A 20,047-nucleotide genomic window follows, 5' to 3' on the forward strand; every position below is an offset into this window, starting at 1 on the left:
GCGTGACTGAGCACACATGCAATGGGAGGAGGGAGGCAAGCTGCAAGCCCCACCTGAGTTGGCTAATATGGGTGCCTGGCCTCACAGGTGCTACCTTAATGCTGCCTTGTAGATATTCAAGGCGCATTAATGTTGGAGTTTACACACCTCCAAATATAAAATTTAAACAAACAACAAAAAACGTGGTCTCAAATGGCTGGAGGTGCTCAACCCCAAATGCGGTTGTGCATTTATACTGGGGGAGCAGATCCTGCCCTTGTAGTCCGTTGCTAGGGGCGATCCCCAGCATAAAAATGCATACAATGGAGGATGCCTGCAGCAGACTACAAGTGCCACAATAGAATCCTACACCAGATAAACGGTGTGGATGTGTAACAATTAGAATACAATACAGGAATATGGGTGCACTACTGTGGTAGATGTAAACAATACATTGGCTATCCCTCAACACTTTTTTCTTTTTTTATCTAAAGCCGAGGAACGTGCTCTCGATTCACCCAAAGTGCAAGAAAAAGTGCAAACGTGTTACACTAAAAAAACGTGCACAAAGGATGCGGTCTATCGCAAGCCCTTCTCCGATAGGAGAGAGGCCCCCCAACAAACCTTACCCTTCGCCTCCGGACCAAAAGGTACCTGCGAGGTTCCAGGTTCGATGTCCCTTTTCGCCGAAGCTACTTGGGGACCACAAATGCTCCCGGCATCCCCCTTGGCGTTAGCCAAGGTATCTGCCCGCAGAGCCGATTACGGTAGGTACCCTGCCAAAGCAGGAGTACCCGGGGTGTTTGCAGGGAGGTGCGGAACCTAATGGCCACACACACCTCCCCTAGACCGCCAGGAGGGACACCCAGAAGGGCTACCGCATCCTGACAAATCCTGTGAACACACAACACGCAAAAAGTGACACAGTGAGACAAAAAAGAAATAAATAAGTGAATGTGTGCAGATATACTGCCCGGACATCCGGCCAGATCTATAAAAATTTCTCTGATCCTAGCCAGAAGGCCGGGAATCAAGAGGTGAGTGCCACAAGGTGAAGAGATTATGGTGCCCGTGCTTCAACTCAGTGAGTCTATCCTCCCAGTGAGTTTCGGCACCTCGGGGTCACCACTCCCCGAGGCACAAAAGTACCTCGGCTCTAGACCCTCTCAGCCTCATGGCGAGACCCGGAGGGAACAGGTCACATTGGGGCAGCCGTCGAGCTGATTCCTCAGAACCAGCCCCGGAAAGCCCTGGTACACCTGCATCCTCCATGCAGCACCCATCCCCACATCGGCGTTACTGTCCACCGGCATGAAAAACTGATAAGAACAGCTACTACACTTGATCTTAGCCAAAAGGCCAAGAAGCGATAACCGTGAAAGGGGCGGGCCCAACAAGGTCCCCTTCATGGGCACTATCACTGCTTGCTGTCAGGGAGGCTGCCAGACAATTTCCCATGCACACTCTGGGCTGGGGGGCAGTCAACCACCAGTACACACAGCAGAACCTAAACCCATACCATTATTGCTAAGCAGCAAGACAGGGGCCCATTGCACTCCCACGGGGCCTTTTTAAATGCAATCCATAACCCGGATTTGCCAGGAACCCTTCTTACTCCTCCTACTTGCATGTGACACTGGGCTTAGGATCTGCATAGGAAACACACACACAAGCACACACCTACCTTTGTTGCCTGCAGATGCCTCCTTGGCTGTCCCCAAACGGTATCAAACCAACACCCACGGGAAGCTGTAAGCATAGAGGACATGCCTGCACCCTATTGGACTTACTTGTGTGGGTTAAATCCGGGTTATTTGACAACCTATGGCGGTGATGGTTCTGCTCAGGCAGAGCAGTGCTGATGCTCCTCATAAAGCTGTCGCTGCTGTGAAGGTTCTAGGCGACATCACAATCCCTATGGTTACATACACAACAAAGCTGGGTTGTTGTTGTTTACACTCTGCAAGGCCTGTGGAAGTGAGTGACATCATAGCACTGTAGTTCTAAGGGTTCTAGATGGAGGCAACAATCTCCTGTTGCTTCTATGAAGGCCATAATAGACGACATCACCAACCAGCTCCATAGTCACATACACAGCTAAGGTGAGATGTTGTTTACACCTAGTGATGTCAGTGGTATTGAGTGACATCACAGCACAGTGCTAAGGCTCCTGAGCCTGGACACAGCAGCGGCTGCAATATCTCAACGGAGAATACGTTTATATATATATATATGTGTGTGTGTGCGCGTATATATATATATATATATATATATATATATATATATATATATTTCTCCGCTGAAATCACTTTTAAACCCATTTCCACCTTTTTTTCCCTTCTCTTCCTCTTACTTTTTTTTCACGTTTTTTTTACGTTTTTCTCCTTTTCGCCTCTTTTCTGGGCGTATTATTCTTCTTTTTCTTCTTTTTTTTCGTCTAATGCATACCCTATCAGTGCAGCAATGCTTATTCAATACCGCCAGCAGATGGAGACACTGGGGGATAATTTTCTGAGGATTTATATTGATTTTTCCTGTCTGAATTTGTCGCACAGAAAGTTGCAGGCCAAATATGTGTGACATTTCTGCGACTTTAGCTTCTAGAGCATTTTTACAACATTATACATAGGTGCTGAATACATAAAAAGCGACTGTTCAGCGACAGACAAGTCGCATCGGCTGAAAGTAGGCCAGAATGTCAGTCCATGTTGGAGCAGGTTTAGATACAGTCTAAAGCATAGATCTCAAAGTCTGTGCACAGAATTTAGCAAGGGCCTCGCACCTTCTGATGCATTAGGTAGGTGCACAATAGCATAGCCTAACCCTCTGTACTTTGGTCTATATTGATGCGGGACATAGACAGCCAGCTGATGACCAATCCATTAGTGCAATGGATGGCTGGAAGCATTTGTCTTTGCCTTTGCAATACCACAGAAGCAATGCATGGTCAATGTACAGCAATGACACACCTGTGTGAACAGCCAGGAGACCCCCCATGTTATGTTACATAGTTACATAGTTACATAGTTAGTACGGTCGAAAAAAGACATATGTCCATCAAGTTCAACCAGGGAATTAAGGGGTAGGGGTGTGGCGCGATATTGGGGAAGGGATGAGATTTTATATTTCTTCATAAGCATTAATCTTATTTTGTCAATTAGGAACATTCAGCACCCACCCGCTATAAGGCAGCTGCCTATCATGTCATGCCCTACCTACCTGCACAGGTGTGCTGGCTGCTCAGATGATCCAATTAAGGAGGCCATTTATTCAGCAGCAGCAGAAGTCCTGTGCCTGGACGCTCCAACAGCGGCCAGACACAAGCAGAAGCAGAAGCAGCAGCAGCACCACCTTTTGTTTTTTGGCTGCAGCAGCAGCAAGGCCCACAGGGCTGGCTAGCCAGCAAGCAGGTAGCAATGAAAGTAGGAATCTTTCTTTTTAACCCTGTAAGGGGGTGGTGCACTGTACCCGAAGATACTGCCATATCGGGTCAATGCATAGGGCGACGGAAGCAAGCTTCGAAATCGGCCCCCGTTCTCAAAAATCCATTTAATATATGGTCCCCAGATAGGGGACGTATCAGATATTAACCCCTTAAGGACTCAGCCCATTTTGGCCTTAAGGACTCAGACAATTTAATTTTTACGTTTTCATTTTTTCCTCCTCGCCTTCTAAAAATCATAACTCTTTTATATTTTCATCCACAGACTAGTATGAGGGCTTATTTTTTGCGTGACCAGTTGTCCTTTGTAATGACATCACTCATTATATCATAAAATGTATGGCGCAACCAAAAAACACTATTTTTGTGGGGAAATTAAAACGAAAAACGCAATTTTGCTAATTTTGGAAGGTTTTGTTTTCACGCCGTACAATTTCTGGTAAAAATGACATGTGTTCTTTATTCTGAGGGTCAATACGATTAAAATGATACCCATTATTATATACTTTTATATTATTGTTGCGCTTAAAAAAAATCACAAACTTTTTAACCAAATTAGTACGTTTATAATCCCTTTATTTTGATGACCTATAACTTTTTTATTTTTCCGTATAAGCGGCGGTATGGGGGCTCATTTTATGCGCCATGATCTGTACTTTTTTTTGATACCACATTTGTATATAAAAAACTTTTAATACATTTTTTATAATTTTTTTTTAATAAAATGTATTAAAAAAGTAGGAATTTTGGACTTTTTAAAATTTTTTTCGTTCACGCCGTTCACCGTACGGGATCATTAACATTTTATTTTAATAGTTCGGACATTTACGCACGCGGCGATACCAAATATGTCTACAAAAAATGTTTTTTACGCTTTTTGGGGGTAAAATAGGAAAAAACGGACGTTTTACTTTTTTATTGGGGGAGGGGATTTTTCACTTTTTTTTACTTTTACTTTTACATTTTTTTACATTTTTTTTTACACTTGAATAGTCCCCATAGGGGACTATTCATAGCAATACCATGATTGCTAATACTGATCTGTTCTATGTATAGGAAATAGAACAGATCAGTATTATCGGTCATCTCCTGCTCTGGTCTGCTCGATCACAGACCAGAGCAGGAGACGCCGGGAGCCGCACGGAGGAAGGTGAGGGGACCTCCGTGCGGCGTTATGAATGATCGGATCCCCGCAGCAGCGCTGCGGGCGATCCGATCGTTCATTTTAATCGCGAACTCCCGCAGATGCCGGGATCTGTATTGATCCCGGCACCTGAGGGGTTAATGGCGGACGCCCGCGAGATCGCGGGCGTCGGCCATTGCCGGCGGGTCCCTGGCTGCGATTAGCAGCCGGGATCAGCCGCGCATGACACGGGCATCGCTCCGATGCCCGCGGTTATGCTTAGGACGTAAATGTACGTCCTGGTGCGTTAAGTACCACCTCACCAGGACGTACATTTACGTCCTGCGTCCTTAAGGGGTTAAACTGATAAGAACAGATTTTTTTACTTTTAGATATAATATTCTTAGACTAAAAGACCTTACGCAGTCCAGATTACACTTAGTCTGCTAAAAGCATATTCCACAGATGTAGATTCCAAAGACTTTTAGCCACTTTGTGACCTAATCTTTTTTTTATCCAATAAATAGAAAACATACATCTCACTAAGAGCTAGGCGAACACAATCTTTAGAGGTAATAGTGTCTCTTTTAAAAAGAAGAATATTCCTCGTCTTCCATAGTGCAATTTTAATACAATTTATACTAATCCACAAAACCCGAGACTTCTCCACAGATAAAACATTATAAAATCCATATAAAATAACTTCATGATTTAAAAAATTAAGATCAGAAATGAATTTTAGTAAGGGTCCTATCAAATGCCATATCTCTTGGGCGTAAAAACAGTTCCAAAAAATGTGTAAAACTGTTTCCTCACTAGGACACCCCATTCTCGGGCACTTTGCACTACGACACAATCCTCTTCTGTGTTGGAATTCTCTGGTAGGCAAACATTGATGTGCTATCTGCCAGGCCAGATCTTTTAAGTCATTAGATAAGAATCCCATATTCACCATCCTCCAAACTCTTAGAGATTTCTCAGTGGAATAATTAGATATTAAGCAAATCTGTTCTATCTTCCTGATTTCAGGAACTAATTTTCGTGCATTACTACAAATTTCTTGACTAAAATTAGCAATGCCATAAATACGAATAATCTTTTCTAAAACCACATAGTGCGCTGGGGGAATAAATAAGATTGGGGACGTTAAAGGTAAGGTTATCCACTTTCTTTTTCTAAAAATGTGACCTGCAGCATTTTTTAAAAAATAAGACCAATAACAGTTTCTTTGCAAGCCATTAAAACACATAGAAAAAAAGTGAATATATAAAAACCTTTTTAAATCAGGCACATCCTTACCCCCCAATTTCTTTGTCTTCATCATTACATCTCTCCTGAGTTTATCCATTTTAGACCCCCATAAAAAATGAAAGCAAATCTTGTTTAAAAACTTTAAGGTGCGTTCACTCGGTGGGAAAACCAAGCTTAAATATAGCATGATAGGTAGCAACAAAGCTTTCATTATCAGTACTTTTCCTTCTATTGTTAATTTCCTCATTTTCCAAAAACGTATTTTCTTTTGCACTTTCTCTTTGACGATAGACCAGCTTTCCTCTCCATTATTTTCATTGTCAAAGATGACACCCAAGATTTTGATTTTATCATATTGCACATTCACCTCCGTATTGCCCCAATTCCCTATTGCAAAGCAATCACATTTATTTTTATTTAATTTGAAGCCAGAGCCCTCACAAAAAAATTCTGTCTGTCTGATAGCACGTTTCAGGGTTGGTTCATCTGAACATAGAATATTAACATCATCCATGTATGCTATCGTCTTTACGCTCTGTCCTCCACTTCCAGGGATTGGCACTCCTCTAATGAGCTTATCTTTTCTCAAAACATTCAACAGAGGTTCTATTGCACATATGAAAAGAATGGGTGATAGGGGGCACCCCTGTTTCACCCCAGACTGTAAACATACCTCTTGGGATAAAAAACCGTTAATTAAAATACGACTAAAACTGTTTTTATATAAAAGTGCAATTTTTCCAACAATAAAATCAGGAAAATTCATTTTCTTTAAAACCAACCATAAAAAATCATGAGAAACACGGTCATAAGCCTTTTGAAAATCCAAGGATAAAATTGCCAATTTCTGATCACATTGTTTCTGATACCATAAAACATCTTTTACAAGGTTTAGATGATCACTTATTTTCCTTCCAGGTACTCCGCATACTTGGTCACTGTGTATAACCTTAGCAATTACCTGCTTGAGCCTATTTGCTAAAATTTTTGCTAAAACCTTATAGTCTGTATTTAGCAGGGTAATAGGCCTCCAATTTTCTAATTTAGAGATGTCTCCTTTTTTAAAATCAGAGTAACAACACCATCTCTCCAGGACGCAGGTAAAATCTCAGATTTAAAAGCACAGTTAAAAATACCTAAAAGATCATCTTTTAAAATGGACCAAAAACACAAATAAAATTCAACTGGCAACCCATCCGAACCAGGTGTTTTACCATTTAAAAAACTCTTAAAAATGCTTAAAAGTTCAGGTAAAAAGATTTCATCACAAAGGCTGTCTTGGTCAGTTTTGTCAAGTTTTGAATCCAAGGTATCTAAAACATCATTAGTAAAGGAAATATCAATATCTTTTTTATTAAAAAGCTCCTGATAAAATACTTGTGCTTCTCGCAACATCTCTTCATTAGTTATCTTCCCTTCTATTACAGATATCATTTCTTTCTTTCCCACCACCTTCTTAAAAAAGAATCTCGAACACTTTTCATCATTCTCCAGACATTGCACCTTGCTGTTAAAAATCATTTCTTTTCCTTTTTGACTAATGGCATTTTTTATTTCATTCTTTGTCTGAGCAATAACATCATCCATCTCAAGCCCGGCTTGCTTTAGTTTATAATATGTTTGGATTTTAGTGTTTAACATTTTAAACCATAACTTTTTCTCCTTAGCCTTTTGGATGCCCACACGGATAAAAAACAGTTTGGTCCACTTTTTAACATCCTCCCACCAATCCAAAATATTTTTATATTGGGATTGACGCAATCTCCATTTGTTATAAGCAGCAATAAAATCATTTTTTGTTTTCATGTCCTCTAATAAAGTAGTGTTGAGCTTCCAAACGCCTCTGCCTTTCTCTAGGCCAGGTAAAGTGACATGTGCATATAATAACTTATGATCAGAGAAAATATTCGATAAAAGAGAAACATCAACTAGATTAAAACTTTCCGATAAAAAAATAAAATCAATCCTGGATTTGCAGACATTATTTTCCCATGTGTAACCAGGGTCGTCTGGGTATTTTCTCCTCCAGACATCGGTAAAGTTAAAATCCTCAGTCATACTCTTAATCTGTTTCTCTGTTTTATCCACTCTGACATTCACACTTCCACTCTCACGATGATCACCACTCATACAACAATTAAAATCTCCAGCCATTAAAATAGGTGTTGAACCTGGGATAAAAGCCTGAATATCATTAATCAAGTCGGCTCTCTCATTTTTTTCAGGAGAAGCATAGATGTTAAAAAGCTTAATCTCCGAGCCATTGTACTTAATATTAACTAATAGCGCTCTACCAGGTATAATTTCTAAGAAGGACAAAACTTGTACATCTGAACCTCTAAACAAGATCCCAACACCTGAAGATCTGTTCATATTGTCACCCGACCAGACCGATGGTCCCAAAGTCCAGCCACGACAAAGGTCCTCATAATTTGGACTATGTTCAATTCCACATTCTTGTAAAAAGAACAGAGAACAGTCCAAGGTCTCTAAAAAACTAAACAAAGCAGCCCTTCTCGTAGTGCTCTTTAGACCTCTCACATTAAGAGAGGAGCACTTTAAGGAAGCTATTCGCTACTGGAGTTTGAGTCCGATATTTTTTGGATCGGACGCTGATCTTATAGAAGGCCTCCATGCATGTTGACTGTCCTCACATTCCTCTGAGCTTTTTTTGACAGGCCGTTTAATGCCAAGTTGTGGCTCATCTCCGAGTTCCTTCTTCCGCTTGATCTCCTTCACGCCAACCTCCATGGCTTCACTGCTCACTAGTGACCCTCCACCGCCAGAACCCTCCACAGAAGGTCTCCCCTCTGTCTCAGGCACAGCAGCAGAAAGGTCCATAAGCTCCGCCACGACATCAGAAGTTACAGCCGGCTTTTCTGAAGGCGCCTCAGACCGCTGGGGTGCTTTCGCAGGTGGTTCTTCAGCTTGCACTACACCCACTCTCCCCGCTACACGGTCAGCCCACGATCTAGCTACACTGGAACGGAGACTGCAATCTTTAAAGGCATGGCCTTCTTCACCACAAATGTTGCAGACGATTTTAGCACAGTCCTTAAAACATGGCCTTCTTGATTGCACCGACCACAGCGAACTGTAGTGTCCGTGCAAACTTCCATAGTATGTCCGAATTTCTTACATTTCCTACAAAAAGTAGGCATCTCGGGATAAAACAAATAGCCCTTATCCCGACCGATAGAAAAGTTGGAGGGTGGATGACACAACCCTCCAATGCCAGTAGCATCCTCCTTCATTTTCACAAAAAACTTATGTTTCCCCGTCCATAGGTCTTCTGAATTCATCACCTTATGGGAATACTTAACAGAACTGCAGTATTTCCCCAAAAAGAGCTCAATATGGGACACAGTCACAAAGGGATTGTGCATACACACAACTAGAGGAATATCGCCTCCAGTATACAACACTGTGACCGTGATCCCATCAAGCTCAGCAAGGTCTTGATTGCTTTTCAGCTTCTCAAAAAGATTCTGGCATGCATAAGCAGAGTCCAGAGTTAGGATGAAGCTGCCCTTCCGAGGATCTCTGAGACAGACGATGTTCTCTTTCTTCACCCCAAGAAGCTTGTAGAGAGTTTCTTTCACAAAATAAGAAAGTTGGACGAGTTCTTGTTTGTCTTCATCAACATCAAAGCGAAAGGAAAAACGAATCCGCGTTTCACCGGATGTAAGGTAACGGATGCGAACACCCATCTTGTCGATCGCCTTTTCGGTTCCTCGTAGCAGCCCCCCTTGGAAAAGGTAGGACAAACTCCCAGGATCCTCCTGACCAGACACTTGATCTAGCCAAAAGGCCGAGAAGCGATAACTGTGAAAGGGGCAGGCCCAACAAGGTCCCCTTCATGGGCACTATCACTGCTTGCTGTCAGGGAGGCTGCCAGACAATTTCCCATGCACACTCTGGACTGGGGGGCAGTCAACCACCAGTACACACAGCAGAACCTAAACCCATACCATTATTGCTAAGCAGCAAGACAGGGGCCCATTGCACTCCCACGGGGCCTTTTTAAATGCAATCCATAACCCGGATTTGCCAGGAACCCTTCTTACTCCTCCTACTTGCATGTGACACTGGGCTTAGGATCTGCATAGGAAACACACACACAAGCACACACCTACCTTTGTTGCCTGCAGATGCCTCCTTGGCTGTCCCCAAACGGTATCAAACCAACACCCACGGGAAGCTGTAAGCATAGAGGACATGCCTGCACCCTATTGGACTTACTTGTGTGGGTTAAATCCGGGTTATTTGACAACCTATGGCGGTGATGGTTCTGCTCAGGCAGAGCAGTGCTGATGCTCCTCATAAAGCTGTCGCTGCTGTGAAGGTTCTAGGCGACATCACAATCCCTATGGTTACATACACAACAAAGCTGGGTTGTTGTTGTTTACACTCTGCAAGGCCTGTGGAAGTGAGTGACATCATAGCACTGTAGTTCTAAGGGTTCTAGATGGATGCAACAATCTCCTGTTGCTTCTATGAAGGCCATAATAGACGACATCACCAACCAGCTCCATAGTCACATAAACAGCTAAGGTGAGATGTTGTTTACACCTAGTGATGTCAGTGGTATTGAGTGACATCACAGCACAGTGCTAAAGCTCCTGGGCCTGGACACAGCAGCGGCTGCAATATCTCAACGGAGAATACGTTTATATATATATGTGTGTGTGTGCGCGTATATATATATATATATATATATATATATATATATATATTTCTCTGCCGAAATCACTTTTAAACCCATTTCCAGCTTTTTTTCCCTTCTCTTCCTCTTACTTTTTTTTCACGTTTTTTTACGTTTTTCTCCTTTTCGCCTCTTTTCTGGGCGTATTATTCTTCTTTTTCTTCTTTTTTTTTCGTCTAATGCATACCCTATCAGTGCAGCAATGCTTATTCAATACCGCCAGCAGATGGAGACACTGGGGGATAATTTTCTGAGGATTTATACTGATTTTTCCTGTCTGAATTTGTCGCACAGAAAGTTGCAGGCCAAATATGTGTGACATTTCTGCGACTTTAGCTTCTAGAGCATTTTTACAACATTATACATAGGTGCTGAATACATAAAAAGCGACTGTTCAGCGACAGACAAGTCGCATCGGCTGAAAATAGGCCAGAATGTCAGTCCATGTTGGAGCAGGTTTAGATACAGTCTAAAGCATAGATCTCAAAGTCTGTGCACAGAATTTAGCAAGGGCCTCGCACCTTCTGATGCATTAGGTAGGTGCACAATAGCATAGCCTAACCCTCTGTACTTTGGTCTATATTGATGCGGGACATAGACAGCCAGCTGATGACCAATCCATTAGTGCAATGGATGGCTGGAAGCATTTGTCTTTGCCTTTGCAATACCACAGAAGCAATGCATGGTCACTGTACAGCAATGACACACCTGTGTGAACAGCCAGGAGACCCCCCATGTTATGTTACATAGTTACATAGTTACATAGTTAGTACGGTCGAAAAAAGAAATATGTCCATCAAGTTCAACCAGGGAATTAAGGGGTAGGGGTGTGGCGCGATATTGGGGAAGGGATGAGATTTTATATTTCTTCATAAGCATTAATCTTATTTTGTCAATTAGGAACATTCAGCACCCACCCGCTATAAGGCAGCTGCCTATCATGTCATGCCCTACCTACCTGCACAGGTGTGCTGGCTGCTCAGATGATCCAATTAAGGAGGCCATTTAGTCAGCAGCAGCAGAAGTCCTGTGCCTGGACGCTCCAACAGCGGCCAGACACAAGCAGAAGCAGAAGCAGCAGCAGCAGCAGCACCACCTTTTGTTTTTTGGCTGCAGCAGCAGCAAGGCCCACAGGGCTGGCTAGCTGGCTAGCCAGCAAGCAGGTAGCAATGAAAGTAGGAATCTTTCTTTTTAACCCTGTAAGGGGGTGGTGCACTGTACCCGAAGATACTGCCATATCGGGTCAATTCATAGGGCGACGGAAGCAAGCTTCGAAATCGGCCCCCGTTCTCAAAAATCCATTTAATATATGGTCCCCAGATAGGGGACGTATCAGATATTAAACTGATAAGAACAGATTTTTTTTTTTTAACTTGGCTACCCCTGAGGGGTATCTTTTTATTTAGAATTCATAAAATTTTACAAAGTGCATTACGATTTTTGAATATAATTTTTTCAATAAAAACAAATTTTGATAATAAAATCACATATAACAATAAAAGTTCACATAAATACAATCATAATACACTTAAAATGGGCACTTGGTGGCTTTACAAAAGGGCGTTCCATTCATTAAAATACCATTTTCTAGCTAATAAAGGATAATATTTCTTGTCTAATAAAAAGTACTGGTACATATCACCAAAACAAAGAGCTAAAACATCATTCACAGATAAAATCTCATGTTTAAAAAGTAAAATGTTTCTGGCATTCCATAGAGCTGCTTTAACACAGTTTATGATCTTCCATGCCATTATCTCTTGAGTCCGTATTGGGCATTCCAGACATCCATAAAAAACAGCTGCAGAGTTTAAGTCCTTTATTTCTGTTATCTTCTTCACCAGAGGGAGTATTTTAGTCCATATGCTTTTTGCATAAAAACAAGTCCAGAAAAGGTGGTACATGGTCTCGGGTTCCTGGCAGCCCTCCCTCGGGCATACTGCAGTGTTGGCCATCCTTCTTCGGTGCTGGAATGCCCGGCATGGAAGACACTCGTGTATGCAGCTCCAGGCCAGATCTTTCTGTGAATTAAAAAGATAAATCATATTTGCCATCTTCCATATTTTCCTGCATTTCTCTTCATTAAAATTATTCACAGGGACAATAAAACCACTTTCTTTAATATATTTTAACAGTTTTTTGCTATTAGTTACTTCATTAATACTTTTTCCGTTAAAGTTGTACAGGTTGAAAATTTTCTCTAAAATCTTGTATTGTTGGGGAAGATTAAAAGCATAAGGACAGCTTAAAACAGTTTTAAACCACCCATTCCTCCTCATAAAAAAACCTGTATTAAAACGGATAAAATATGACCAGTAACTATCCTTAAAAAGTGTGCTAACACACATGCTAAAAAACTTGGTAAAAAGGAACGCCCTGATGTCGGGGAAGTCCTTTCCACCCATACCTTTTGGCATCATGACGATCTCTCTTCTCAATTTTTCACTCTTGGAGCTCCATAAAAAGGTAAAACATGCTTTAATAATTTTATTTAAAATCATTTCGGGGGGTGGAAAGACCATGCTAAGATACAATAAAATGGGTAAAATCACCATCTTTGTAACTAAAACCTTCCCCTCCATCGTTAGCTTTCTCATGTTCCACATACAAATTTTTGTGTTTATTTTTTGAGCCACCAAGTCCCAGCTATTAAAACCATTGTTTGACTCACTGAAGGAGACCCCTAAAATCTGCACAGACTCAGACACAGGAATGGGTAAATCCCTTAAAAACAGTCCTCCTATATTTAAAACACTGCTTTTATTAAAATTGACCTTAAAACCGGAGGCGCAACAAAAAAATTCAACTTGCTTTAGGGCTTTTTGAAGCGATGGGGTGTCCCTTCCGAGCACTGCCACATCGTCCATGTACCCCACTACTTTAGCCTCTAGTCCCCCTCCTCCCGGCAGGGGGACCCCTCTTATTTGCTTATCTCTCCTCAAGGTGCATAGTAGAGGCTCAAGCGCACATATGAAAAGTAGTGGGGACAAAGGACACCCCTGCTTCACTCCGGAATTTAAAATCACATCCTGTGTCTTAAAACCGTTAACTAAAATCTTGCTTGTGCAGTTTTTATAAAAGGCCTTAAGAGACAATAAAAAGCCTTCAGGTATACCCATTTTCTCTAAAACCTTAAAAAGATAAAAATGTGACACTCTGTCAAAAGCCTTCTCGAAGTCTAAGGATAAAATGGCTAGTTTTCCGTTTCTAGACTTTGTGTCACTAATCACATCTTTTAAAAGGTTAAGATTTTCCCATATGCTCCTCCCAGGCACCCCACAGACCTGATTTAAATGGATTATTTTCTCTATTACACTTTTTAATCTATTTGCGCACAGTTTTGCCATCACTTTGTAGTCACAGTTGAGGAGGGTGATTGGTCTCCAGTTCTTTAGATCTGACCGGTCTCCCTTTTTGAACAGCAGGGAGACATCACCCTTCCTCCATGAACCTGGGAGGGCTTTTGTTTTAAATACTTCCGTAAAAAGGGAAAAAAGGTCATCTTTTAAAACACCATAAAAAATGACATAAAACTCAATGGGTATACCGTCAGGACCAGGCACCTTACCGGATTTAAAACTCCTGATCGTCTCTAAAACCTCCTGTTCCGAGATCTCCCTCTGTAAAAGAGACTGGGACACAGGGTCTAAAACATTGGTAATCTCCTTCAATGAGTCATTCATAAAATCAATATCAATATTTTTTGTATTAAAAAGATCTGCATAAAATGAATGTACCCTTTTTAAAATACCCTGTACATCTTTTTCTCCTTGTATATTATCAATTAAAACCTTTTTATCTGTTACTTTCTTAAAAAAGTACCTGGAGCAGGTCTCGTTCTCTTCAAGGTGCTTTATTTTGGATCTGAAAATTATCTCTTTTCCCTTCTGCTCCAGGCACTGTTTTATTTCTTTTTTTAAGTCAGTAATTTCTCTATAAACCTCTATACCATTGTCTCTGAATTTGTACAGGGTTTGCAGACGGGTATTTAGAAGGGAGTAAAACTCACGCTTCTCTTTAGCTCTAGAGATCCCTACTCTAATAAAAAACTCTTTTATTTTTATTTTCATTTTCTCCCACCATATACTGATGGGAGTGTTAGGATCTCTTACCCGTCTGCAGTCCCTGTAGAAGTTGATAAAATCGGATAAAACCTGCGGATCTTCTAAAAGGGATACATTCATCTTCCAGGCATTCCTCCCAGTCTTTTTTCTAAAATCACTCTTCACCTTAAAAGATAAAAGTTTGTGATCAGAAAAAACATTGGTTAAAACATCACACTTAAAAGGCAGTACTTGATAAGAACAGAAGATAAAATCGATCCTGGAGCTGCAGTTTGCGTTGCTCCAGGTCACACCGTCTCTTTCTGGTAAAATACTATTGCATTTCTTAAAAACATCAGTAAGTCTAAAATCAATAATCATATTTTTTAACATAGAAGATGTTTTATCATAGTTTCTACTTACTGAATTGGTAAAACGGTGCTCCCCCCTTAAAATACAATTAAAATCACCTGCTAAAATAAGAGGTTCAGAATCATTGATAAAAAGGGGTAAAATCTCTAACATCCGTGCTCTATCATTTTTATTGGGTGAACCATAAAAATTTAAAAACTGCCATTTAATACCATCAATAAAAGCTTTAACCAATAAAATTCTGCCTGGTAAAATCTCATGAATAAAATCAATAAAAGCATTTCCTTTAAAAAGTATGGCGACCCCTGCTGATCTGGATTCGTTAGATCCAGACCAGACTGATGGACCGTGTACCCAATCTTTTTTATACTTTTCATAATTTAAACTATGCGGGATGCCGCACTCCTGCAGGAAAACCACAGAAGCAGCAAAAATAGACAAGTAGTTAAAAAGGGCAACCCGTTTCGCTCGTGAACTTATACTTCTTACATTCATAGACAATCCGGACAACTCAGCCATTGGAGATGTAAAAAAAAGGGAGGCTCAGATAACAAACTAAAAACCAGATTGCGCACTGGAGCTCTCGTTACCCCCCACCTCCGACTCTACCGTACACATAGAGGAAGCCGGAGAGGAACCACCATCGCTCGAGCAGCCCCCCTCTTCCAAGACCACAGGTGTATAGACGGAGTACATTGGTAAGACTAGCTTCTGGGCTCCATTCTCTTTTTCGGCGTCCACCTCTTGCCCCTCCATAGGGGTCGGGTGCGTACTTAGGTCCGTTTCCGGGACCTCGGAGATGGTCACCCCTGAAACCTCCTCCTGGCTGGGAGGAGGAGGGGTATCCACCGCTGGGACCTGTGGAGGAGCTTCACTTGGAGCCCCCGTCACGACAGGAACTTCCATCTGCTCCTCCTGGACCACCTCCGAGTCCGGACGCCCTTTGGAGCCCCTCCGTCTTTTCACCTTTGCTACTCCGTCCATGTTTTCACACTCAGGGGGACCCCGAGCAGGAGGACCTTCTGGGGTGGAATCGGGCACCTCTCGCTCTTCCACCTTCTCTGAGGTATCTGCCCGATCCCCTCTCGCATTTCTCTTCCCCGGCCTCCTCTCTATTGGGGTCCCCCTTTCCCCCTGTGCCTCTTTCTCCTGGGGTTCTTTTGGGGGGGCCGTGGTCTCCATCTCACAGCTTACCTCTTCTTGTGGGGGGTGCTCCTCCTCTCTGGCTTTTCCCCAGGCTGGTCTCCGGACGTCTCTCTTGGGTTGCCCTTGCTGTTCTGTGGTTTTTTTTGGTCTGTGGGGACAGGAAGCATACACGTGACCAAAGTGACGGCAAAAATTACATCTCAAACCCTTATCACATTTTTCTGTTTCATGTTGCATGCTTCCACATTTCTTACAGGAACTTTCACAATTTTCCTTTATGTGCCCATAACGTTGGCACCTTCTGCAGAAGTTTGGCATTCCCGCAAAAAAGAGGTCGCCACACACATTGTTTAATTTAAAACGTGCAGGCGGTAAAAGTATCCCCCCTGGGAGGGTGGGGTCTTTGTTACACGTGACTTGATATCGCCATTTTGAGGTCCAGACACCACAGTCGTTCATGATTTTTCCTCTGAACTCCACCTTTTTAAAGTAGGCTGTCAGGAACCCATCAATCTCTCTCTGATTTACAAAAGGGGAGTACATCTTCACGACAATCAACTTGGTTTCATCTAGGACGTGCTCGACAATTTGGATACCCTTAAGCCTCGGATCATCTTGCTTTGGAATTCTCATTATCGCATCTAAGAATACGCCTTCCCCTATGAAAGTGCAGTCGTAGATCCTCTGCTTAGGGTAATCCTGGATGGCCAAAATCTCTCGCTTACGAACATTAAGAATCTTGTCGAGCACGTCCTCTATCATGAACCTCATGCCACGTGCATCCGCCGCATCACCTGTGAGAATGACCCGCACAGTGTGTTTAATCCGGGCATATGCCGGTACCGAACCAGGATCTAGATCTTCATCCATGGTTCATTCGTGTTTTGGTCTGGTTCTCTCCGCTCCAACCAACCAGCCAATTCGCTCAAACCTCTCTCCACCCGAAGGCTTTGAGAGGCGATCGCAACCCGTTACCCTGGGACTAAGCCCTCTCCCCAATAGCAACAAGTGGGTGAAGCCCAGGCAATAAACCTGGGCGATCCCACAAGGCCGAGGAGAGGGGTACCCGAGTACCTTCTGACCAGATCTCCTGTATTACTACACTTGATCTTAGCCAAAAGGCCGAGAAGCGATAACCGTGAAAGGGGCGGGCCCAACAAGGTCCCCTTTATGGGCACTATCACTGCTTGCTGTCAGGGAGGCTGCCAGACAATTTCCCATGCACACTCTGGGCTGGGGGGCAGTCAACCACCAGTACACACAGCAGAACCTAAACCCATACCATTATTGCTAAGCAGCAAGACAGGGGCCCATTGCACTCCCACGGGGCCTTTTTAAATGCAATCCATAACCCGGATTTGCCAGGAACCCTTCTTACTCCTCCTACTTGCATGTGACACTGGGCTTAGGATCTGCATAGGAAACACACACACAAGCACACACCTACCTTTGTTGCCTGCAGATGCCTCCTTGGCTGTCCCCAAACGGTATCAAACCAACACCCACGGGAAGCTGTAAGCATAGAGGACATGCCTGCACCCTATTGGACTTACTTGTGTGGGTTAAATCCGGGTTATTTGACAACCTATGGCGGTGATGGTTCTGCTCAGGCAGAGCAGTGCTGATGCTCCTCATAAAGCTGTCGCTGCTGTGAAGGTTCTAGGCGACATCACAATCCCTATGGTTACATACACAACAAAGCTGGGTTGTTGTTGTTTACACTCTGCAAGGCCTGTGGAAGTGAGTGACATCATAGCACTGTAGTTCTAAGGGTTCTAGATGGATGCAACAATCTCCTGTTGCTTCTATGAAGGCCATAATAGACGACATCACCAACCAGCTCCATAGTCACATACACAGCTAAGGTGAGATGTTGTTTACACCTAGTGATGTCAGTGGTATTGAGTGACATCACAGCACAGTGCTAAAGCTCCTGGGCCTGGACACAGCAGCGGCTGCAATATCTCAACGGAGAATACGTTTATATATATATGTGTGTGTGTGCGCGTATATATATATATATATATATATATATATATATTTCTCCGCCGAAATCACTTTTAAACCCATTTCCACCTTTTTTTCCCTTCTCTTCCTCTTACTTTTTTTTCACGTTTTTTTACGTTTTTCTCCTTTTCGCCTCTTTTCTGGGCGTATTATTCTTCTTTTTCTTCTTTTTTTTCGTCTAATGCATACCCTATCAGTGCAGCAATGCTTATTCAATACCGCCAGCAGATGGAGACACTGGGGGATAATTTTCTGAGGATTTATACTGATTTTTCCTGTCTGAATTTGTCGCACAGAAAGTTGCAGGCCAAATATGTGTGACATTTCTGCGACTTTAGCTTCTAGAGCATTTTTACAACATTATACATAGGTGCTGAATACATAAAAAGCGACTGTTCAGCGACAGACAAGTCGCATCGGCTGAAAGTAGGCCAGAATGTCAGTCCATGTTGGAGCAGGTTTAGATACAGTCTAAAGCATAGATCTCAAAGTCTGTGCACAGAATTTAGCAAGGGCCTCGCACCTTCTGATGCATCAGGTAGGTGCACAATAGCATAGCCTAACCCTCTGTACTTTGGTCTATATTGATGCGGGACATAGACAGCCAGCTGATGACCAATCCATTAGTGCAATGGATGGCTGGAAGCATTTGTCTTTGCCTTTGCAATACCACAGAAGCAATGCATGGTCAATGTACAGCAATGACACACCTGTGTGAACAGCCAGGAGACCCCCCATGTTATGTTACATAGTTACATAGTTACATAGTTAGTACGGTCGAAAAAAGACATATGTCCATCAAGTTCAACCAGGGAATTAAGGGGTAGGGGTGTGGCGCGATATTGGGGAAGGGATGAGATTTTATATTTCTTCATAAGCATTAATCTTATTTTGTCAATTAGGAACATTCAGCACCCACCCGCTATAAGGCAGCTGCCTATCATGTCATGCCCTACCTACCTGCACAGGTGTGCTGGCTGCTCAGATGATCCGATTAAGGAGGCCATTTAGTCAGCAGCAGCAGAAGTCCTGTGCCTGGACGCTCCAACAACGGCCAGACATAAGCAGAAGCAGAAGCAGCAGCAGCAGCACCACCTTTTGTTTTTGGCTGCAGCAGCAGCAAGGCCCACAGGGCTGGCTAGCTGGCTAGCCAGCAAGCAGGTAGCAATGAAAGTAGGAATCTTTCTTTTTAACCCTGTAAGGGGGTGGTGCACTGTACCCGAAGATACTGCCATATCGGGTCAATGCATAGGGCGACGGAAGCAAGCTTCGAAATCGGCCCCCGTTCTCAAAAATCCATTTAATATATGGTCCCCAGATAGGGGACGTATCAGATATTAAACTGATAAGAACAGATTTTTTTTTTTTTTAACTTGACTACCCTTACGGGGGCAACTTTATTAAAAATTAAATAATGTTAACAAAGTTGTGCAAATATGTCAATAAATACAGTTACATATAAATAACATATTTACAACATATTAAAACATAAAATGGGCACTTGGTGGCTTTACAAGATAGAATTCCATTCTTTTAAAAACCATTTTCTAGATAAAAGCGAAAATCTCTTCTTGTCTAAAAGATAGTACTGGTACATTTCATAAAAACAGATAGATAAAATGTCCTTCACAGATAAAACCTCATGCTTGAACAATAAAATATTCCTGGCCTTCCACAGAGCTGCCTTCACACAGTTTATGATCTTCCATGCAATAGTCTCTTGAGTCCGTGTTGGGCATTCCAGGCAACCATAAAAAACCACTGCAATATTTAAGTCTTTTAGTCCAGTTATCCTTTTTACCAGAGGGAGTATCTTTGTCCATATTTTCTGCGAGTAAAAACAAGTCCATATTAGATGGTGCACGGTCTCCTCTTGTCGGCATCCCTCCCTCGGGCAGGTTGCAGAGTTGGATAATCCTCTTCGGTGCTGGAATGCCCGGCATGGAAGACACTCGTGTGCGCAGCTCCAGGCCAGGTCC

At 42.6% G+C, this 20,047-nt stretch overlaps 1 non-coding gene and 4 pseudogenes across 1 annotated transcript; all 5 read right to left on the reverse strand.

The window, feature by feature from the left end:
• Positions 1 to 1,171: 1,171 nt before the first annotated feature.
• On the reverse strand, positions 1,172 to 1,350 carry LOC130324154 (U2 spliceosomal RNA; annotated as a pseudogene).
• A 2,081-nt stretch (positions 1,351 to 3,431) lies between these two features.
• On the reverse strand, positions 3,432 to 3,606 carry LOC130324149 (U2 spliceosomal RNA; annotated as a pseudogene).
• An 8,099-nt stretch (positions 3,607 to 11,705) lies between these two features.
• On the reverse strand, positions 11,706 to 11,894 carry LOC130324146 (U2 spliceosomal RNA). The gene has a single exon (XR_008869256.1). It is a non-coding gene; the product is annotated as a U2 spliceosomal RNA (small nuclear RNA).
• A 5,168-nt stretch (positions 11,895 to 17,062) lies between these two features.
• LOC130324161 (U2 spliceosomal RNA) lies at positions 17,063 to 17,195 on the reverse strand (annotated as a pseudogene).
• Positions 17,196 to 19,271: 2,076 nt separating this feature from the next.
• LOC130324164 (U2 spliceosomal RNA) lies at positions 19,272 to 19,479 on the reverse strand (annotated as a pseudogene).
• Between the last annotated feature and the right edge of the window lie 568 nt (positions 19,480 to 20,047).

This window comes from Hyla sarda, unplaced genomic scaffold (assembly GCF_029499605.1).
Source record: "Hyla sarda isolate aHylSar1 unplaced genomic scaffold, aHylSar1.hap1 scaffold_26, whole genome shotgun sequence".
NCBI classification, from domain to species: domain Eukaryota; kingdom Metazoa; phylum Chordata; class Amphibia; order Anura; family Hylidae; genus Hyla; species Hyla sarda.